The following is a 24545-nucleotide window of genomic DNA, read 5'->3' on the forward strand; positions in this document are numbered from 1 at the left end:
CCTAACTAGCTTACTGTGGAACAGATACGCTGCCTACTCACTACCCTGAGCCAACATTTTGTCAAATTTTGATGAAATGCTGTCCTTTGTGCGAACTCTGCTCATTCTAATGTCATTATAATACCAAAACACACCTCCATCCCAAAGGCTACCCGCCTCCAAGGTGCGAGCACTCCTTCTTGAGTCTGCGCCCTGAATTTCTCGTCAACTATACCTTTAATTGTGAAGCGAGAGAATTTTACACCAATCATGATAAAAGTATGTATGACTAAAGTCACTCAAACTCCACCTTGAAGGTAAAAAATAGTATAAAAATAGCCCGAGAGAGGGGGAATCTCAGGGAAGACACCATCACTAACAAGTCGAGGAGAACTCCATCACTGACTTCTGGGATCAGTCGACGGGCTGAGCCTCTCTTCCCCCCTCCATAGGGACGCCTTTGGGTAAGACTTAGATGATACCGAGTGCTTCCTCGGGGAACTTAGAAATCTCTCTAGAGAATCTCTTTCCTACATTTAGAGCCAGGCTGTATCGTTTATAACTTTGTCACGTGTTTTGTATATGTAACAATACCTTTATTTGCATGTGCTTTGCAGACAGTGTAGTTATCACCGGCAATCCTAAGAACCTATATATCTGTTGTTTAAATAAACTGCACTTTTTTAAGTAGCTAGTCGTTTCGGTTTCTCACTGAACGCGACCAAAGACTGGAGAGTGGCCGTGCTAGTTCATGAGCACGACTAGACTGAAGGTGCAGTCCACTATTAGTGTATCCAAATCGTGATAGTTTAATACATATTAAACGCGACTGGACTGATAGTGCTGAATTGGGCATCACTCAGAATTTAAACCTAGCCGCACCTAGCCTCCCACCTTGGTGAGGAGTGTTAGAACGCAAGGGGGTTTATTTTCTGCCAAAACTGCTTTGTCCCTTTTCACGCAACACCCTTTCCGGGTGGGGAGGGGTCATAGGGTGATAGAATAATTGTCTAAACGTCAATAAATTTTTATGGGTTTTCTCAAACCATAACATCTTCCTAGAAAACCATAGACCTATGGACTATGTTATTGCTGGGAGAAATAACGTCCGACTGATACGTTCATAAAATGTTCACTATAGATTAAAGTTTACTTCAGAACCTAGAGACAATCAGGGAAACATTCCACATACAATTAAGTGGGAAAGTGGACAACCTGGAAATAATTCTTTTCACTATCTAGGGGAAGATTTTTTCCTTTAAGAACTTTTTTTTTTCTAGCACAGTACACTAGCACAGCCTTCCATCCATCCATGCAATACCATAGAATCATTTAGGTTGGAAAAGACCCTTAAGATCATCGAGTCCAACCATTAGCCTAACACTACCAAGTCCACCACTAAACCATGTCTCTAAGCACCATATCTACATGTCTTTTAAATACTTCTGGGGATGGTGACTCAACCACTTCCCTGGGCAGCCTGTTCCAGTGCTTGACAACCCTTTTGGTGAAGAAATTTTTCCTAATATCCAATCTAAACCTCCCCTGGCGCAACTTGAGGCCTCTTGTTCTATCACTTACTACTTGGGAGAAGAGACTGACACCCACCTCTCTACAACGTCCTTTCAGGTAGCTGTAGAGAGCAATAAGGTCTCCCCTCAGACTCCTTTTCCCCAGGCTAAACAACCCCAGTTCCCTCAGACACTCCTCATAAGACATGTGCTCTAGACTCTTCACCGTCTTCGTTGCTCTTCTTTGGACACGCTCCAGCACCTCAATGTCTTTCTTGTAGTGAGGGGCCCAAAACTGAACACAGTATTCAAGGTGGGGCCTCACCAGTGCCGAGTACAGGGAGACGATCACTTCCCTACTCCTGCTGGCCGCACTATTTCTGATACAAGCCAGGATGCTATTGGCCTTCTAGGCCACTGTCATGGTTTCAGCTGGGATGGAGTTAACTTCTTACTAGCAGCTGATATAGTGCTATGTTTTGGATTTGGAATGGGAATAGTGCGGTAGTGCACTGGTGTTTTTAGTTGTTGCTAAGCAATCAAGGCCTTTTCTGCTCCTCATATCACCCCATCAGTGAGTAAACTGGGGGGCACAAGAAGTTGGGAGGAGACACAGCCGGAACAGCTGACCCCAAGTGAACATATGATGTCATGCTCAGTATATAAAGCCGGGGGAAGAAGTAGTAAGGGGGGAACATTCAGAGTTTTGGCGCTTGTCTTCCCAAGTAACCATTACGTGTGATGAAGCCCTGTTTTCCTGGAGATGGCTGAACACCTGCCTGCCGATGGGAAGTGGTGAATTAATTCCTTGTTTTGCTTTGCTTGTGCGTGCAGCTTTTGCTCTACCTATTAAATTGTTTGTATCCCAACTCATGAGTTTTTCCCCACTTTTACTCTTCTGATTCTCTCCCCCATCTGTCATGGTTCTAGCTGCTGGCTGGGGTTAAACCACAGCTGCCACCTGGGCACACTACTGGCTCATATTGAGCTGAGTGTCAACCAACACCCCCAGGTCCTTTTCTGCCAGGCAGCTTTGATGCTATGTGGCACATTGACTGTAACTGTGCCGATTATAACAGCAACTTAAGTACTCCCTTTGCAGACACACAGATGGAACAGCTACCAAAGCACATGCGCTACTGAAAGAGCACCTGGCCTCTGTCTGTTCTGTCATTTAAGTTCTTAAGACCAGCGTCATGAACAATACACACTGTAAGCCTCAAACAGTGCCTGAGCTGCTGGACTGCACAATGATTTGCCTGAACAATGAAGAATGAAGTCCTACATTTGGCTTCAGGAGAACTAGATATCTGAAATCCCACCTGATCCTTTAATTATATATTTTGAACTTACCTCGGGCACATATCTGTGTTAAAGAATCAACAGAAATTTTATCATTAACTTAAAACATTTACAAGCAAGAAATCATGAAGTCTTTGCAATGAAAAGGGGAATATAATTAAAAAGCATTTATTGTTAATTATTACTATTATTGCAGTCATGGGATCACTCGTGCATTTAGTTTTTTGGTCTGTCTCTCCTTCTGAATGCCTGCTAGCTGTGTTGGAGAGAATGTTCTGCAGCTTTATTGCCACGATTTTTAAAGTGCTACAAGTATTTTTCACTTCACATTCATATTCTGTTTCCTCTTCTTGAGTTCTTACAGGAAATCTGTCAAAGGTTGTGATGCAGGATCAGCACAAATCCCTATTCTGTTTTTCTTTTTTCTTTTTTTTTGCTGACAAGCAAAAGTTCAGAAAAATTCAACTTGCAGTTTAGAGGGATGGTTAAAACTCTGATAGTCAAAGATGGGTGTGGGAGCTGCTCAGCTGTTCCACCATGAGACACTGACTCTGGGCTCTACTGGGGATACTACCACCTCCTTAAATTCAATTCTTAAGACTGTTATATATCTGATATGTAAATAATATAAGGCATATATGAGTAATATTTTGAACATGTCTTCCTGCCAAGAGACAGACAGAAAAAAAATGAAAATGCAGATCAGCTGGAGATGAGGACTTACCAAAGTAAAATGCCAACCTGGAACCTCTCCCTCCTGTAGGTCTACAAGAGTCCTTACAAATGACCAGCCATGCAAACCTCTATTGACTGGAGAGATTTTGAGGCATGGTCCGATGACAATTTCTTGTAAGGACCAGAACTCAGTCACTTTTCAAGTTCCACAAGTTGAGCCAATGTTTTTGGAGCTGGATGGTGAGGTGATTCAAAAGTGATTATTGCTGTTATTGCCTGTAACTTAGAGAACATGATATGAAGCCTGTTCCATGTGAATTCTCAGACAAGCCAAGAGGTCCATCCAAGCACATGTGAACATATGAAATAAAGGCAATTTCACAGAAGCAACCAATAATGGCTTCTAGTGAATTTTGCAGGACAGATTTTTTCATGTCTTTGCTATTTGGAGTGATATGGAGTAGTGTGATGGCTTGTGCAGGCGACTTCCAAAGGTATCCTCAGATAAGATGTCATCATATCTTCTTCTCTACTTTCACTTCTCCTCTACTTTCACTTCTCTTTCTTTCAAACACTGTTTTATTTGCTCTGTGTTGCATACAGTGGCCTTTATTCTGGAATGCTATTACAGTTCTACTACTCTGATTTTGAATTTTCCCCCAACTACCCAAAATCTATGAGACCAAAGCCGTAGGAAAAATAGGAAAACTGCCAGTGTCAAGGTAGGGCTAATGTGTTTGACAGATATAATGTTCCTCAATCTTTGCTGGCCCATTGCCAATGTACTACAGAAATAATATTCTGTAGTCAAAATTTTACTTTGCCTTCATTGTTACCTTCAAGGACTGCATCTATGGAAAATAAAATACAGGACTGTAATATCAGAAGATCAGAGACTTTTGTTATTTCATCCAAAATACACGCAAAGAAACGTATGTTACTTAATAATTATCATTTTCAGAAAAAATGTGAACTCTTCAGGAGAATAGGAAATACTTGGAAATCTGAAGCTAGTGGTAGTCTATCTTTTTTTTTTTCCACCAGTTAGTATGAATTTACAAAAGATATATTATATACTCTAGTATTAAAGCTATTCCGGTCTATTCAATCAATAAGTATTTAACACTTCTAGAAGGTGTGAAGTTATCTAGCCAACTATAGACATACCCATTACATTCTGAGTGTGGGTTGCAGATACCAAGTAGCTATATATCAATAACTGGTACTGTAGCTGCTGAATGTTTTACAGAGTACTGTCTGCTGAAGGCACAACTTGTAAGCCAGTATAGCTTTGTTAACAGAAATCAAATCTAGGCAGGGGCTGAATGCTAATTACTATTGTTGACTCTTTAAATAATGGCACTGACAACAACAGGAAAGGTGTTACTGTAAGATAGCTGCCATAAGTCCTCCTCATTTCAAATGATGCTTACTGATATAAATCAGATAAAGATCTGACTCTTCCAGACTTCCATCATCTTTCAAAAAACAGGAGGAGGCAGTTAGTCTGTTCAGGATTTGATTGTTGCTAGCATATGTATCAGCACAGCTCTCCCTCTGCTTTTATATAGAACACATTTAATAAACAGTTCAGTTCTTCCACCAGTCCTCAGAAGGTCAGTATTGCTTTACAGTATTTCTTTATCTACAGAGACTACTTGAGGTACTTATGTTTGAAGTTCATTATGGTACTAGGAGGCCCCTTTTTTGTGAAAATAGTTTTTACTCATGGCGGGAGTACATGGCTATCAGTCTCAGCTTCCTGTGTGCTGCAGCAAAGTATATTTTGTTATGTGAAAACTGTCACTTAGACCAATCTGATCTATTTTTGTATTTCATCTGCAAATTGTTTCAGCAGTTCACAAACAATTTTCTACTGAGAGTGCTTTGATGCTGAAATGGCAGCTGCTTTTGAATTTCCAAGATGGACAGAACAGTAAAAACCAGTTGATTTAGCCAGTTATACCTTCATTGCTGGTGCTGGTGGCACATTCACATACTGTTGCCCTAAGAAGGGCACACAAGATTTTTTTCACAGTTCAGCATTACAGGTTTATGCTATCTGAAAAGAAGTATAATCAACAATCAACCTCCAATATCATGTATTTGAAGCCATAATTATTTTAGTTTGTCAGACTCCATTTCATGTAAAACAATCTCCATCTTGCACTCAGCTATCTGAATCTGTCCCTAAGCTCTCTTAACATCTTTTGCAGACCATGATGTTTGCAGCCACTACTATACTCTCAGGAAAATAAAGCAACATAGAGCCACAAAAAGAAATTTAACTAAAAATATGTCATTCATCTTTCATCACAATTCAACAGTTCTTGAAAGAGATTTTTTTTTCATACAAATCCCTCTTATTCATTAGCTGGACACAGTTTTCATTTATTTTACAACAGATAAGCAGAGAACAGACTTGAACTTCCTGTAAGTTCACTGTATATTGTCACTGAATCCCATATACTGTGCTGTCGTAACTTCCATTCAAGTTGCTCCCAGATGCATCACTGGTGCCCACATGGAAAAGCAGCAGTAGATAATATTCTGAGGACTGCATGAGGTTTGGTAGTCTCTCAGTTACATCCCTGATACAAGCCCCCAGCAAGCAGCACACCTCCCTAGAGAGTGCATCAGGCCAGCAAATGAGTGCCTCTGTACCTCTCAGAAGAGAGTTGCCTACAACTAGCACCTGTCACCTTTTCTTAGTTGCACTGGTTGTTATATGTGGAGCAGATTGGGTAGTCTTACTCAGCTCCAGCACCTCTCCTGCTACAGTAGGTTTTGCCTCTTCACTCTACAGAGCAGTGAAGCAGTTCTGCAAGGGCACCCCAGTTTTGGGGGGAAGTCTCTTCCTCCTGCCAGTCTTTGCAGTTACAAGCTTCCATTCTTCTGTGTCACTGGCCTCCCTTTCTTCTATGTGTACCAGAGTGAGAGTTTTTGACTGTTTGGCTATGGGCCCACTACAGACTGTGCTTGTAACCAGCTGTCTATCTCCTTCTCAGCCTCCCTGATGCTACACAGCCTCCTCACTGCCCCCTGCACCTCAGCCACCTGCTGCAGGAGGTCCTCCACCCGGGCACACCTTTTGAAGGTAGGTGTGCTGCCTATCCCTGCCCCAGGAGAAAGGTCTAGGCACCTCCTGCAGTCTGAGGTCTGCACTGCAGCCTCTCCCTTCAGCAGTTCCGTCTGGGTGGAGGCATCGGCCACCGCTGGGGTGGATGATGTAGAGCCCTAAGCCCGAGCTGCAGCCTTTGCTCTCAGACGAGTGCCCACCATTCTGCCTTGAGTGCCCCTTGACCCGTGCAGATGGTCGCAGAACAGTGCTCGACCAGGGGAATACGCCTTCTCCGAAGATGCACCCTTTCGCGCAAACTGCGCTACCGCACCCCGACTACCAATCCTGATCACTCGTATTCCCTAGGGTGCTTTTTTTTTATAGGCAGGGGTGGTCACCGTTGTTCTGGCAACGCCCACGCCTCGTCAGCGCCTTCCGCGAGAGCTGCCGGTTCCTGGCGTGTTTCTCCGCTGTCCTGGCGTGTCCTTACCTTCAAGGAAACCATCTGTGTGCCGAGCTCTGCCGCTCCGCTGCGGGCCGGCTCGGCTGCGGAGCAGCTCCCCTCGGCGACTCAGCTCCCCTCAGCAACTGGGATCAGTTTGCATTTGTAATCTGTGCAGTGATTATGACTCAGGACACGTCTGATGAAAAAAAGATTTTCCTTGCTAATTACAGTGTGCTACAAATAGGTTAAAGCAGAGAAAGATACTTTGTTATTATAATGGAATTTCCAAGCAGAAAAACAAAACATTTATCTACAAGAACAGAGCTCCTTTAAGTCTCATTTTGTTTTTAAATAGACAATTGCACGTATCAGCTATTCCTTAGTTCACTGACACAATCTGCAGGCCTATATCAGAGGATGTCAGCTTTTGTTGCTTCCTTTGAATTCTGAGAAGTATGCATCTGGTTATCTTATGCTGCTTCTGGATCTCAAGAGAGGAGCACGAGACCAATATTGCACCACTATCCTTTCTGGAGTAACTTTAATGAAATTTTGGTTCTAATTTTTTTTTTGCTAAAACTACTTTAATATATCTTCTTAACTTTCACTTAAATTACCCTTTATTTACAGCTTTTAAACACGAGTTTAAGGCCTCATAAACAAATAGGAATTTGTTTATGTAAGCATTAAGTAAACCTCAACATCCTGTTTTTGTTGCAATTTATTCCGCTATAAAGTATGAGTAACTCCACTGAGTTGACACAGTTACACTGTTCTAAAATGAAAAGGCATAAGAGAAGAATCAGTAGAGACTTATGATTTGCCAATGGACTTTGAATTCCCTGTTTGTGACATCCTTCAGTCACAAAAGCAAAACAGATACTAAAGTCCTAAGGTGTCATGATAGAATTTGTGCTGGATCCATGTTCTGCCTCTGTCCTCTCATTATTTGCACATGTTGCAAATCACTACAGCAGACTTTACCAGAGTATAATTACTGACAGCTTCATAATTACATGTCCATTTCAGTTTTTTTCAGATATGTATCTAGAGAACAGAAATAATGAATATTAGTTAATTTCCAAAGACGCTGGTATTTCTGTGCTGTGATGCTTTGAAAAGTTTGAAACATAAGAAAAAGGGGATAGTTTATGTTCGATAAGAAGGGAAGGAGGCTATTCTTTCCACAAGGACCATTATTCCCCCCAAATAAGAAAGTGAGTAGAAACAGGATGATAATTATAAAAATTATTGTTTGAAACTGAAGACTTTTCCAAATTAGAGTTCATAACTGCCTATTGCAGTGAGATTGGAATATACTTAACAACTAAGAAAATACTTACAGTTGAAAGCAAAATTAAGATTTAAGACAATTATTTCTTTAGAAGCTATGGACAAAGGGCTACAGGAGTGTACTAATTCAAGGGGGATGACTATAAGAAATAGAATGATCAGACTCTTAGACTGTAAATTTAACAATTATTAGCGTCCTTATTCTACTGTTTGTAAAAAAATGTGGAAGCGCATTTTTTCCCACTCAGAAAGGGTAATGTTTCAGACTGAAGTTTAAACATATTTATGTGTTCATACATTTCTAAAAAAACCTCAAGTAGAGGTCAAGTAGAGGAGCTGAGCAGCTCCCACACCCACATCCAACATTATAATATTCCTTGCCACTTGCTTTAAGATGGAGGAACTTTTTCCTCAATAATTCTTGAGGCCAAACAATGATCTCAGGTAGGGTGAATGTTATAAAGCAAGATGCTTATGGCTTATCACTATGAATGTGGATAAGGTATCCTTAATATTATAAAGGTTTTAATAAATATAATGTAATATAATAATAAATAATATAATATAAATAATATAATAATTTATTAGCACAGTGATAATTGCTAACAACAGCTGCTTCTCATCTCTCTGTAAGGGAACTGAGGGTCTGCAGCTGTCTCTGCATACTATATGGGAGGAAATACTAACTTTTCAGTAGTGACCACTGCGTATTTCCATCCTCAATGGGCTTTCCGTAGCAAGTTAGCTGTTTTATAAGTTAGCTGCTTCAGTTTACTTTGTCTGTACCCTTTATTCTTCAGTACTCGTGAGCTGCTAGTCTGAGTGGCACTCAGTGGTATTACATGAGTTTATAGGCTCAATGCTTGTTAATCAAGCCTTGTGTACATCCCCTCTTTACATAGCTGAAAAATGGGAATGGAATATTGCTCTTTATTTGATAGTATCTCCACTTGTGTTGCAATAACTGGCAAGAGACCAATTGTCAATCACTACTGAGCTGCATTTTATTCTTCTCTGTATTAATAGAACTGTACGTGCTTCGTTTCTTTTTGGTTGCTTCAGTGCTCATTTAGGAATTGACAGACATGATGCATGCCAAATACTTACTTCCAGCAAATCTTGCAGGGTTTTATTAGCACTGAAAATCAACACTCTATCCTGAGGCGGGAGGCCCAGCGAATAATCCATAATTTGGAATAGTAAAGGACATCATCAGAGATATGAGGGCTTGGTCCCAACCTGGCAGAGAATACAAGGATGTGCTTCCCTAATAATATAAGCAACATGAGCACATCCCACCTTTTAAAAATATTCAGTCCCAGTCTGACATCTGTCTCTGCTTTCTGCATCGTGTCTTCAGAGACTATTGAATAAAACTTCAGACCTTCATCCTTCTTTCCATTGACTTGAGCATAGGACTTCTACAGGATAAACCCCAAAGTTGGCAGTTCCATTTCTCACACCCAACAGGACTTTCAACCAGAAGCATAAAGATCATTTGTGCAGGAGACAGAGTCTCAGGCCATAGAACTAAGCAATCTCACCACCTTAAACTCTGAGGGCACACCAAGTTTTTAAACATTTATTTTTCCATAAACACACATAACATGTACATTGAAGCAAAGCAAACTCAAGCAAACTGCTGTCAAAATAAAACATTCCGTGCATAAACAGTTCTCTCACTGAGGAAAGAGAGCAAGAAACAGTTTAACCTGAATGTCTGCAGGTACCTCAGTGATGATGGTGTTAAGAAACCATAACAGAGTAATACAGAGAGTTAAGTGGCTGTTGCCAATTGTTAGAGCTTCATGGCTTTCATGTAGCTACATTGATTTAAATGGCTGAAGATCTGGGCTCTAAACTTCAACAGAAGTTGATAAACTGGCAGGTTCTTCAGAAATAAGTTTTAAAGCCAAGTGACATAATCAAGAGCAGCTGGGCAAAAAGAGCTCTGTACTGCCCATGCCCTCAGACAGGGTACACCATTCTGTAAGGCAAATAGATAAAGCATATGAGAAAAAAAACTGCTAGCCCAGCATTTTTATAAATAAAGATGTACCTTCCCCTCTTACTGTGGTTACCACTGTGTTCAAAAAATAATGACTCTTTGGCCCACAGTCCTTCTCCTCCTCTGAGGACTTAAATTGTTAGGTATGATGATAGTAATAGCAGCAAGAAAATAATTTTGAGCTGACACAAATAGGAATTGCATACAGCTTTTATCTTGGATTAATTTGGTGATTGTGAAATCACATTGGCTTAAAAATTCATAGTGCTGGTTTCAGAGCTTGATTTTTATCACTGTAATATCTTGGTTTCCCCCTCTAGGCTGCATAACTTCATATTATAATAGTCTCTGCAAGTTTTTCAAGAACTGGATTTTGAAAAAGTGGTGGTAAATCTGGCTCCATCAAAGTAAAAAGTGGGCTTTGTGATTGGCTTTCAAGGTACTTGGGTTTGATTACATACATTTTAGAAAGGCTCAAAATAATCTTTCAAGTTCTAGACTATTTCCTGAAACTGAAAAAATAAAAGAATTTTCTATATCAATTCAGTAGGAAGGCATGATCCTGATACAAATGAAATGGAAAAAAAACACAACACGTCATACATCAAGAAAGCAACTTTCTGTACTGTATAGCAAAGAAAGATTTTTGTGATGGGACACCAAAGGGGAAGATTAATAACTGCCAGACAGGTCATGCACACATTCTATAGCCATCCTTTTGACCCAGTTGCTGCAATATCCCTTTTCTGGCTATTGTAGAAAATAGCTGTGTCAAGATGAGTGGGAGAGCTATCGGCCTTTTACTGTAGGTCTGCTTTCTTGATTATTCACCTTCCTGGTGTATTTAATCTATGCATTCTTTAACCAACTGTGACCTAAAACTCAGCATTTAAATAAAGACTAACTGTGTTAGACCGTGAAGAGTGTGAAAAAAATGAAATAAAAATAACACTGAATTCAGTCTGAAAACAGGTATCTGCTTTACTTAGTACTGCATTCTACTTACAAGGACAAGAACCATGACATGTTAGCTATTGTAGCGTCTGTTTTCGTGACAGTATTGTTGATAGTCATGGCAAATGGCAATAATGTTTTAATAGTGTTGTTGTCATTAAAACTGGGAGGAAATAACATTCACTGTAATGAAAGCAAGATGGAGCATATTAACTTTTGTTGAATGTGGCAAATCACTTATGTCTGGAAGCATACATACATTTAAAAATAATATTTTTTTTATTGCAAAGAAAAAAATAATCTTATGATTCCCTAATGATTTATGGTCTTGTTTCTTTACATTCTCCACTAGATCGGAGGACCTGCAAGTGAAGTTAGAGAATGAAGGACTGGTCAATATCTCATATGTGGTTGTCAACCATCAGGGAACTTATTCCCAGAGGAACTTTCACTTCCTGAAAGTGTTTCAGACTATATTACTGTCTACCAGCAAGATGAACAGCAAGCTGATGTCTGGACTACCTTAAATGGAAACAAAGATGATTTTCTCCTCTATGACAAGTTTGTGTTTAGAGGGAAAAACAGGAAAATATTTGCATGTATTTAGAGTAATGCTTGGTAAATCTCTATATTATTTCATTGATTTGCAAATAACCTGGTTACCTCACAACAAAGACATCATAATCAACTTCTAAGTTGCACAAAGTAAAGCACTTGCACTTTGCTGGAAAAAGGGAGCTACACAGGAAAAGTCTGCTTTTGCTTAAGTAAGTTTGAGATAAATGCATTTTTCTTTGTAATCACTGTGGATTTAGATTAATATATCTGAGTGTAGAATTTGATATCATGATTCTGGTCTTACACTGTCTTTATTTTCAGACAACTTCATTACATCCATGGATGTGAAAGTAGACTCAAACGAGACAAGCTATCTGAGTTCTCATGAAAACATTTTGACCAGAGTTGTTGAAAGTGTCGTGTATCCATATGGAAAAATTAGTCTTTGGAAAAAAAATAGCTTTTTGAGCATAGGATTCTGGGACATGTATCTTTTGGCAGAACCAATAATAATAATTTAATCGAAATGCTAATTTTTCAGTTTTGATGTTGTCGTGGTTTTGGCCAATGGCCAGCAACAGATGCTCCCCCCCAGCCTCTTGTACACGGAGAGGAGGAGAGATAGAGAGATTTACAAGTTTAGAAGAAACTAAACTACTTTAATGAAAATATTGATAATAAAATAAAAAGGAAAACAATGAAATAGATACAGTATATACAAAACCGTATTAAGCTCCCAGGATGATGTCACCGGCAGGCACTGGGGAAGTCCCAGACTGGACTCAGCAACAGGTGGGAACTGGATTCCACAGATGGAGTCAGGAACACATGGATCGGGATCAAAGGCAGATGAACAGGCAGGGTCCTCCTTGGATGTTGGCCATTGAAGGAAGAGGGCTGACCCTTTGATCCCTCAGCTTTTATACTGAGCATGGGGCAGATGGGATGGAATACCCCTGTTGGTCAATTTTGGGTCACCTGTCCTGTCTGCTCCTCCCCACAGGTGGGACCTCTCTATGCTTTTCCACTTCCGACCCTCCAATGGGGCAAGTAACGAAATTAGCTGACCTTGGTTGTTATAGCTATAAGTATAAGCAAGAGCCTCTCTGCATACCATTCCTTGGCACAAACTGTCTTATCACTCTGAATGAACCGTTTTCGACACAACATGCTGTTAATTTCAGAGAGTTAGAAGAGGCCTAGCTAAGAAATAAAATTACTGAACAGAAAGTTAGTTCTGTTTTACCTCAAACCAGGACAGACGTGATGGAAATTATTTGACAAGCCCTGCACTTCTAATGTGTCCATCTTAATTACTATTATGTTACTGTAGCAAACATTCTGTAATGTAACATACTGTAACAAACATACTGTAACAAACATGATTAGGGGACTGGAACACCTCTCTTATGAAGAAAGGCTGAGGGATTTGGGTCTCTTCAGTCTGGAAAAGAGAGGACTGAGGGGGGATCTTAACGCTTATAAATACTTAAAGGGTGGGTGTCAGGAGGATGGGGCCAGGCTCTTTTCAGTGGTGCCCAGCGACAGGACAAGAGGTAATGGGCACAAACTTGAGCATAGGAAGTTCCATCTAAACATGAGGAGGAACTTCTTTCCTTTGAGGGTGGCAGAGCACTGGAACAGGCTGCCCAGAGAGGTGGTGGAGTCTCCATCTCTGGAGATGTTCAAAACCCACCTGGACGTATTCCTGTGCAACCTGCTCTAGGTGAACCTGCTTTGCAGGGCGATTGAACTCCAGAGTCCCCTTCCAACCCCTATCATTCTGTGATTCTGTGATTCTCAACTCATACTGAATAAAGAATCAGAAAGTTACTTAACCTTTTTTTGGGTAATATGATGAAATTGCACAAATTAGCTAAATTAGGCTTGTGGGATGAAACTATCACTGGAATGATCTTTAGAAAGTGATTGCACGTTACAGCAGCAAATACGCCTAAGTATGGAAGGTTGCTGTTGTATGACAAACAGAAGGCGGCTGTCTATAGTGCATGGAGGGACTCCAAAGCTGATGCCTGGCCCACACCGTTTGAAAGGTTGAACAGTTCTGTGCTGCTGACACATAGGATACACCTGCGCTATGAATTGGTTTGGCACTCGTTTGGCTGTGATCCATTATGATTCTAGGAATGTATGTCCTTATTGTGCCTTTATTGGCAATGAAATTTTTACCTGTTGCTGGTCCTAGATGTGCACTGCATACATGTAGGGAGCTAAGACTAGAGGACTGTGTGTTGACATTGCAGGTGGGGTACTTAACAAGATGCTGTTGTGTGCAAGTTCCACATTTACTCCAGCTCCTTTGTGTACCAGTTGTGTAGTCAAGTGTATACCAGAACACTCAAGTACAGACATGGGGCAAATAGGCACCATAAAAATCCCCTCATGCATGCTAAATCACTAATGCGGATGCACTGCAATGCGCATTCCAATCAAAAACCATGTCATGCTGCATTAAAACATTCCTTGTATGGATGCAACAACCATGTGGTGATTTGTACCACTTTGCAAAGAGCCTTCCTCAAGATAGGTCTGTGATGAGTGTACCTTTGCTAGTCTAAATGCCACTAGACTAGAGGCTTCTGCCAGTAGAGTTGTTATGTCAGCCAGAAATCATGCTTCACACTACTGACCGATGCAGTTGAGTGGGCAGACGTTTGTAAGGCAGATGCTGTTTTTCCCTGTAAGCTCCTTGGACAGAAACACTCTCCATGAGACTGTACAGTATGGGTGGATTGACGTGAATAAAATAAGGTATGATAAGAAAACATATTTAATTTTATGTATATTTTTATGTATATGTAACCACAAAGTCTTTCTCTCCTTAGATGCAGCTGTCTAAGTGTATCATCTGGGTCTGCCCTATTCTTTCCTGTCTTTCCAATATGTAGAAGAATCTATTAAGATTGCATACTGTGAAAACAAGTGTGGAAATTGCTCTTACACGGTATTTTCTCACTTCATTCTATATATACTAGAAAAGGAAACGGGATTTGACTGGTACTTAAAAAAAATTATTTCATTGTGATTAATCCAAAAAGACATGATTTAGAATCTACACATTTCAAATGTCTTGACAGAGAGCTTTTAAACATTTTTCAAAATGAATTAGATCTAATTTATAATAGACCGATTATCTAAATTTCTGCCCTTGATAGAAATGCAATAATTTCCAGAAATCTAAATGCAATTATTGGATGCTAATTCTGTTTCTGGAGTAATGTGCAGCTAGTGAGCATTTAGCTACTTTAGTTTTTGGGGACAGGTAGGTACTTACTTAAATAGTGTATTTTCTGAAAACCTGGGAGTCAAATCTGAGATGGTTTGAGTTGCTATTCCTTTCAGTTTACATTTAAACACAGTATACAATAGTTACTTTAAAAAGTGATAATACAAGGTGACAGAGTATTGTTACTGTTATAAAAGAAGGGTAGCTTTGTTTTACATATAGCTAGAAATCAGAACTACTTTAAGGATTATCAAGAAATATACATACATAGTCATAAAAGTTCAAAGAGAAGAAATATTTTTTGGTTCCCATCATACAGTTTTCCAGCTAAATGTAGGCCTCAGGCAGGTGAAATGTGGGATCCTACAATAAGAATACTTGTTATTAGCAATTACTTGAATTATAATTCCCAAAAGTTTACATTAAGAGCCCTGTCCAGTTATCAGTGGTATTGTAAAACAAGGCTCCTTTTGATACATTCATATCTTTCTTCAGCAAAGTAGCACAAAAAATTATAATTGGGTTTCAGGTTCTGCAAAAATGTTAAGATAATTAATATTTTACAACTAGTTTAATTAAATAAAATCCCTTGTATTTAATGCAAACTTATGTTTTGTAGGAACCTGATATTGATATATGTGAAAACATTACTAAAAAAGCAGATGAAAAACTAGCAGAGATAGAACCCAAACCAACTGGTCAACATTCACATCACCACAACCTGCACAGACATAGACACCACCACCACCGCGAGGGCAGTTGTCATTCCAAAAATCAGAATCATTAGGCTCCTCCTGAAACTCAAAGCCATCATCCTCAGAGCAGTCATCATCATAGAGCTTTTGGCCATAACAGACATGATCAGCAGGTAGTCATGAACAGGTAGACACTGTTCCCCCAGGAGAAAGTGTGGAAATTACACAAGATAAAAAGCTATGAAAAAAAGGGAAAACCAGCTGTAAAAAAAAGTTAACTTGAAACTGGCAGACACCATCAGACTCAACTTCTAGTAGCTGATGCTGTCATTGTCGACACCTTTTGTTTGAAGAGCTAGGAAATTCTGTCACTTGACAGTGTCGTGGAGCACTTCCAAATTCTTGCAGATGACATGGCCAGCTGCCAGCAGAGGACATCACTGAATCTTGACAGTGACATTTGCTCACTGCTGTCTGAGAGTCACCAGCAGCAAATGAAACTAGTGACACCTGACAGTGACAGGAAAAGGCAAGAAACTGAGCCTGAAAAACAAACTAAGCACCTTAAAAATGCAAGGGAGTCCTACTACCTAAATTCATATAATTGTGAGAGTGGAAAAATTAACAGATTAAGTGTTTTTATTGCCCCCAATTAAAAATTATACTGACAGGCGTGTAGAGTTAAAATATTGCAAAGAAGTAGACTTTTAGAGCAGTGCTCTTAGGATTACACAGTACCTGTTAAATTCCATCACTGAAAAGTTTCATAATTTAAAGAAATTTAATTGACCTGTGGTTTGTTTTTCAGTTACACTGAGAAGATGTCTGCATTCTTGATTAATTTGTCTTTCTTGTTTCTTTTCTAACATTCTGCTTGGATTTGTGTGATGGTGTGCTCCCCCCCTCCCCCCTCCCCCACAACCTGACCTTTTCCCGTGACCCTGCTCGAGCAATAACCACCAGTGGTGGTCATGATGGATGCATCTGGTCAAAGTGGTTTCGGGGGAGACAGATAATAACACAATAGCCAAGGGCTAATTTATGGCAATGCGCTCACCTAACCACAGTGCTGGTCAATGTCTGACTCAAGCCAAATTTGGAAGAAACTAACATCTACAGTCAGTATGCAAATATGACTATAAGTCAATCATCTTACCCCCATAAATAGTGAACAGACCAAGAGCCCTTTGAGCTCTCCTGAATGACAGCGGGCTGCAATGCCAGCATTTCCCCTTGAGTAGGGACGCCTCTCAAGGTTACTCCTTGAGGTTCAGAGATTCCTTGCTGCAATAGATCCTCAGTAAGTGACTGTGTGAGCCGATGCAGGCAGGACTCATGAACAACCTCAAAAACCACGGATGAAAGGCAAAGAACAAATTTAATCTCGATACCTCGCAGATCGGGGTATCTCCAAAGCAACATCCAGGCAGAGGCATGCAAGCAGGGGACGCAGGCACCGTGGAGTGAGAGTCCTTATTAGTGAGAGAGTCCTTGTTAGCAAGAGAGTGAGAGAGAGCAAGCTCAGACTTGCTGTTCTCGCCTATATTTCAAGGATTCAGACAGGCATAGTTTTTCACTGTGCTTTGATCTTCTTCAACAGCAGGGCAGGAATCTGGGGCATGTTCAATAAAGTGCCCCTGAGTCCATCAGAAGCCTACTTTATCTAAGTGCAGATGTTCTACTTGTTGAGCATGTAAGACTAAACAACAATTAGTGTGATATGTGTGTTTTCCAGCACCCCACATGCAAGTCACTTGAGCATGTTTAGAATCCTCCTCGCCAATCTTCTGTTACTTTCGCACAGTGACTAATAGCATGCTAAACTTTGAAACATCACTAAGATTAATTTTTTTACAATGAGAGTGGTGAAACGCTGGAACAGGTTGCCCAGAGAGGTGGTAGATGCCCCTTCCCTGGAAGTGTTCAAGGCCAGATTGGACAGGGCTTCCAGTAACCTGGTCTAGTGGAAGGAGTCCCTGACCATGGTAGGAGGGTTGGAACTAGATGATCTTTAAATTCCCTTCCAACCCAAATCATTCTTTGATTCCGTGATTCTATCTTAGAGTTATTGTGCACATATAATCCTTTAGACATAAACTGTTGACCAAGTCTGGGACTAGGATTGGATCCAGCCGCACCTAGACTCCTCTCTGAGAAGGAGTTTAGAAAGCAACCTTGTGACTTAACAGGAGGGTCTCCCTGACAGTTTTGTCTGACCCTGTCTTCTATGCAGTAAATAACCAAGTGTACCTTGCCATCAAATCTTGTTAAACCATTGTCACATTTACTAGTTTGTCCTAGTTTGAGCAACACAGAACTAACTTCTCTTCTAATGCTTGGGAAAACTGCACTTTTAGAAGACTCTAGTGTCTAAATTCGGGAAAATATTTACTTTATAAATATACTATAAACATAGATCTTATCACTCTGAGAACAAAGTGTCTGCAGAATATGCTGTTAATTTCAGAGAGTTAGACAAGGCTTAGCTGCAAAGTAAAATTACTGAACAGAAAGTTAGTTCCTGTTCTACCTCAAACCAGGACACGCCACTGATCTTTTTAAGTTTCCTAGATTCCTTCATATTACTTTGTTAAGTACTAATTACAACTTTTTTCACTACACAGTCTCTTCTAAGTTTACCCAATGTCCAACTGATCTTTTACTCAGCTTCATAACACATACCTCTATCTGCACTTTAATTATTTCATTTTGCTTCTTTTCATTTTGAATTTTCAGCTGTCTAGTTAGCTCTAATATTTCCATTTTTTTCTCTTTTTGTTCTCTATACTCTGCTTCTTTTATTTCAACTAATAACACAGTAAAAACAAATACGATGATTAAATTATAGAAGATATTTAGATAGAAAAATGACAGCATTTCCCAAATAGTAAAACTTTCTTGAACAGCAGATCAGTATTTCACTGGAAAACAATTTCAGTCAAACAAAAAACATACTTTAAAACTATATGGAAATGGTCCTGTCCCAGTTAGATGGAGTCTTTTTAAAGAAGCATCAAGTTTTACAAAGACATTAGCTTTTTTCAGCTAAGTGGATGACCAAAAACTCCTACTCTTCAAGTCTATGTCAGTAATGAAAAAAAATAATATTGAAATCAGGTGTTTCTTGTTGCAGTCTTATTTATTTGCAAAAATAACATCCTACTCTCCTGACCATAGCTGGGACACTCTTAACAGCAGTATAGCTTATGGTTCAAAGCAATTTTCCAGTCATCACTTAACCTCGAATTTTATTCCATCAGATTTTTAGGGTCAAGTTCCCTGTGTCTGTTCTACCTGCTTGGGAATTTCTACTCATCCTGTGTTGCTGTACTATTACCTCTATTACCTCTACTCTCTTGAGCTAAGATAAAATTCAGTTAAACACCGTCCACTTCTAGCTTTCATATGTTGCCATTAAGAATTGGAACCATTGCTTGTACTTATCCTAGATGAAGTATAGCTCTTACAGGTTACAACATGTTTTACTCAATGCTATAACATTCAGTCTTCAGAGAACTTAGATTTTTTTCTTATGGCACAATTCAACTGTGTTATTTCTAATTTGTGGTCTTCCTCTTTGTTTTTAATTTCTATCATAAGATTCTCAATCTGATCTTTATATTCCTGTGAATGTAAAAAGCTTCATAAAAATCTTGAGGTTTCTGTGCTACTTAGAAAGCCTTCTGCAAAGCACAACATTAATGTCAAAATGTACAGTACTCCATAATTCAATATTTGTTTTATCCTTGATCTAGTAAATTCAAAATGCCAAGTTACTTCTTATACAACCTGGCTGAAGTCCACAGATGAAAAATGTAGCAGATTGCACTGTATTACATCTATCAGTTAATATAAAATTAGAAATAGTTCTTATTAGAAGAATGGGAAAATGGAGAGGTGATATTTCTTTCTCCAATCCAGGATCTGATACAGTGCTGCAGTTAGTTGAGTGACTACAGTCTTACTTTTGTGGATTTTTGACTGTAATGGTATTTTAAGTATGTAATTTTGTTAATATTGCTCATACCAAGGATTCCCCAACGTCATGCTGGCAGCAGTAGAAACATCAGTGGTATTAGTGGTAGTGATGCTGGTGGCACTGATACTTAAGTAAACAACTTGAGCACACCTATTATAAGTTTATTTCAATAAGAAGTACTCCAGAATTATCAAGTAATTGTCTGTAGCTGCCAGTGTAGAGGTGCTTACTCCAAAGCTCTTGTCAGAGCCTTCAGCTGTAGGTAGCCACTCAAAAAGGCAGTTACTGATTGGTGGTAACAGTGTATACAGACATAGTCAAGTAAGTGCCTTCAGAACACTAGGAAGCTCCACCATGTACATATACATATATAATATATATAATCATAGTTTTCTCACATCTTTCGGAAGGCATTACTTATTTTATTCCCAAACTGTCAAGATAATAGCTCTATTGGTAGAAAAAGTTAATATAAACTCATGGTTAGTACAAACACAGGCAAAGAAAATCATCAGTGAAATTCTTAATCCTATATAGGTAACAGATGTGCAATTTTAACACAGAGAACTAACACAACTTGTGGCTAGCCCTGCTGGTGTTACCTCCTTTCCAAAAAAGAGTAGAACAGATAGTAGAGAAATGGTAAATGGAATTTATTGAGAGACACAGGGACCTATTCTCTTGTAGCATTTACTCCCAAAGAAACCATAGACAAAATTCAGATTCTCTGGCAGTAGAGCAGGTATCTTAAATATAAAAAAATTATTTCCACACAAAAATGTATTTTCACATAAGGGATTAGATTTTAGAATGTAAAGTTGAATTTAAAGCTAAATACAGCTAAAAAAAAAGTCCATCTTAGATTGAGCCGGAATTCTCAGCACTTAGTAGTTTTGACCTCTTAGTCCCTGTAACACATTCTCATATTGATACTTTCTTGAGAACAACTTTTCTTTTTTTGTACATGATAAACTTTAGGAAAAGTGCAACAATAATGGTATTAGTAGCAAACACAAGAATACAAAGACATATGAACTACTACAATAGAGACAGAATATTATTCCTCTACCTAAAGAATGATCATTTGTGACAGACCTGTTCAGAAGTCTTTAATTTCTCTTCCAAGATGTGAATGGTATCCTTCAGGCTATCATTTTCACCTATGTAAATAAAAAAAATGTATGATACACTAAGAAGTAGATTTTGACAGTATTATTAGTATGAAAGCAGAATAAGGAAATTACTTTCATTTTTTGACTTGTCTGAACTTTAGGAAACTTTTTTGTAGACGTAATTGTCATTTACATAGTTACATAATCTCAGTCTCCATTTTTTTAACAAGACAGTTCATAGTTTAATCATAATATTTGTCTTGTATTACTACTTTGAACTGGTTTTAGCCTTCTGATAACTGAGGCAGTCAAGAAAATCTAGATGCAAAGTTCTTTGGCTCAGAAAATAACAGATTATTATCATGTCTACAACAGTTTTGAATTGGAAAATGCAACTTTTTAAGGTCTTGTTTCCCAAAAACTAGAAAGTAGCATCTCAAAAACAGAAGGTATGAAAAGCAGGTAGTGCTTTTTTATTATTAAAAATATTTTTGAGTATTAAAAACAGCTATATACTTCAAATTTTTAGAGGTTTATTAATAATTATGCTAATATGCTTTGAACACACAATGGGTATAAAATTAAGTATATGGTGTACAGCTAAACTGTGATATAAAGATATAACAAATATCTATATATTTTGTTTTAAAATATCAATGAATAGTTGTCAAGTATATATGAATAACAGCTAAATTTTAATAACATTACACTGACAATTAAGATTCTTTGGTTTAACAAAGCACTTTGGTAAAAACTATATGTAAATGCTTTAATAGACTACAATCCAACAGTCAAATGATACTTTCTTGCTTTTTGTAAAATTTCCTGTGCTGTGCTGAAATAAATTTAAAACCCAACTCCTGATTAAAAATCTCACCGAGACAGAATTTCTTTTACATGTGGACTCTAAGTGGGATAATAGCAATAGAGGTTTATTAAGCACATAGACCACCAAAATCTGCACAGGGTTGTTTTTTAGGTATATTTTGTTACCTTTCTGTTTGGCTGCCAGTGAGTTTCTGCAAGTAAATATAAATAAAAAATTTAAATGCCTGCTCATTATAAATTACAGTACAGTACATATAAGAAATTTTTTGCTTTTACCTTTCAGATTACAATGATTTGTGTTAGACCCTTTACATTCTGTAAAGTAGTACATTCTAAAATAAGTGAAAAATCCATTATTTTTTAATAATTTCTTCACCATTTTAATTTTGGAATTAATTGTAACAATTGAAAATAAATAATAAACACCATGTTTAAGTACTGTTTTTTAAACTGCACTCAAAAGTGTAAGAGAAAAACATTTTTAATAACATAATTTTAAACATAATCCTTCTTGGTCTTCCAAGAACATTCAACCTATTTCTTTGGAATACTTGGAAAAATATACTGCTTTGCCCACTGTAAAGATGACTGAAAATCTTGCTTTCCAAATGAGGGGTGGAGTTGTTGTTTGGTTTTTTATTATTTTTGTTGTGGTTTTTTTTTTTTAGGAAGTTAACTTTATTTCATTCATGTTTAACCCCAGCTGGCAACTAGGACCACGCAGCCACTCACTCACTCCCCCCGATTGGGATGGGGGAGAGAATCAGAAGAGGAAAATATATATATATATATATATACACACACAAATGCAAGCAAAACACAGACCACTTTTTTTTTTTTAAAATTAAAACTACTTTTGCATGTTAAGCTAAACTTCAAACAACCTAAGATCTTACATTTCTAGGAAATTTAATTTTGCCGGAACAACAGTTGCTAAAATGCATACCAAATTTACCTAAGTCTGCGCTTGCTGGTAGTCATTAGCACCTACCAGCATGACACATTTGCCGTGGTTTAGGCCAAATTGGCCAATGGCTGGCGACAGATGCTCCCCCCCAGCCTCTCGTACTCAGAGAGGAGGAGGAGAGATGAAGAGAGATTTACGAGTTTAGAAGAAACTAAACTACTTTAATGAAATATTAATAATAAAATAAAAAGGAAAACAATGAAATAGATACAGTATATACAAAACCGTATTAAGCTCCCAGGATGACATCACCGGCAGGCACTGGGGAAGTCCCAGGCTGGACTCAGCCACGGGTGGGAACCAGGTTCCAGAGTTGGAGTCAGGAACACACGGATCAGGATCAAAGGCAGATGAACAGACAGGGTCCTCCTCAGACATCAGCCACTGAAGGAAGAGAGCTGACCCTTTGATCCCTCAGCTTTTATACTGAGCATGGGGCAGATGGGATGGAATTCCCCTGTTGGTCAATTTTGGGTCACCTGTCCTGTCCGCTCCTCCCCATAGGTGAGACCCCTCTACACCCCTCCGCTTCCAACCCTCCAATGGGGCAAATAACGAAATTAGCTGACCTTGGTTGTTATAGCAATAAGCATAAGCAAGAGCCTTTCTACATATCGTTCCTTGGCACAAACTGTCTTATCACTCTGAACGAACCGTTTTCGACACAACATGCTGTTAATTTCAGAGAGTTAGAAGAGGCCTACCTAAGAAATAAAATTACTGGACAGAAAGTTGCTTCTGTTTTACCTCAAACCAGGACACATGTTCTATCTGACTGTTCTTTTGGAAGCACCATCCAAAGCACAGAAATGCCACTACCAGTACACGAGAACCTAAATACATGTATTCAGGTTGCTTGGATAGTCGTTTGGCTTCATTCTAATTCACAATAAATATTGACATGTATTTCTCACTTCCATAGAAGTTACGACTTATCAACAACATGCCTTGTAACATCTATAATTTATACCTTGTAAGATCTATAAATATCTCTTTCATATATATTTCATTTTTGTTGTCATTCTAGGAATGATGAAGACTGGAAAGAATGCCCTGATTATATCACTGCGGGAGAAAATAGCTGTTATTTCAACACGTCCTACACCTCTGTTTGGATACCGTATTGTGTTAAGCTTGCCAATAAAGATGAAGTATTTGATGAAAAATGTTTCAGTGTTGATGAAATAGGTATGCTTCCATTATGCATTTTACCTATATATTTTATACCACAATAGGTGTGATTCTATAAGCTTTCATATTATTCATGCTGTATTTAAATTCTCCCTCTCAGAAAGGCTAGTTTCTAAAAAATACAATATATAGGAAAGGATTTGGTTTTGTAACATATGTAATGTGATCCAGACCAGAAAATATTGCCCAGGTTGGAAGAAAGCTAAAAGGATAAAAGCAAATGCATGGTTTCTCTTTATGAATACCGGTGGTCTCAAATATCTGCAGATGAGTTTGTCTTTGCTGTCACTCTGAGACCTTTCTAATGGATGTTACATCCCCTTGTTCAGTGTGAACACGAATGGCATTAAAATTTTGATTCTGCAAAGTTCTGGAACCAAATAGGTTTTTATTCCTGAATCAACACTAATCTGCAGAATCAAGATGTTTAGCATTTCTAAGCTACAATTTATATTTATTGTGATATGAATTGTGACATGAATTGTGACTGGGATTTTCCAGACGTTATTGCTTGTTCAGAGCAATGATGTATGTATATGCAATTAACACTTATTTCCTGCAAGTGACTAGAATACCCACTGTTCCCTTTTCTTCAGCTGAGCAAAAATAGAATCATTTTTCATATACCGTAGTTTTTCAATGTATTTCCACATTATTTCTGAAGTAGTTATTAACTATTTTTCTTTCGGTGTTACTACAATTATTATTTTTATTTATAGTGGGAAGTCTAAATTTAAGTT

At 38.5% G+C, this 24545-nt stretch overlaps 1 long non-coding RNA gene and 1 pseudogene across 1 annotated transcript; both read left to right on the plus strand.

Moving 5' to 3' along the window:
* Positions 1–338: 338 nt before the first annotated feature.
* LOC141735551 (uncharacterized) lies at positions 339–23757 on the plus strand. Its single transcript, XR_012584777.1, has 4 exons — positions 339–443; positions 6476–6564; positions 11581–14751; positions 23642–23757. It is a non-coding gene; the product is annotated as an uncharacterized LOC141735551 (long non-coding RNA).
* LOC141735609 (selenoprotein P-like) lies at positions 14989–16269 on the plus strand (annotated as a pseudogene).
* Positions 23758–24545: the final 788 nt, after the last annotated feature.

Source organism: Larus michahellis, chromosome W (genome assembly GCF_964199755.1).
Source record: "Larus michahellis chromosome W, bLarMic1.1, whole genome shotgun sequence".
NCBI classification, from domain to species: Eukaryota; Metazoa; Chordata; class Aves; order Charadriiformes; family Laridae; genus Larus; species Larus michahellis.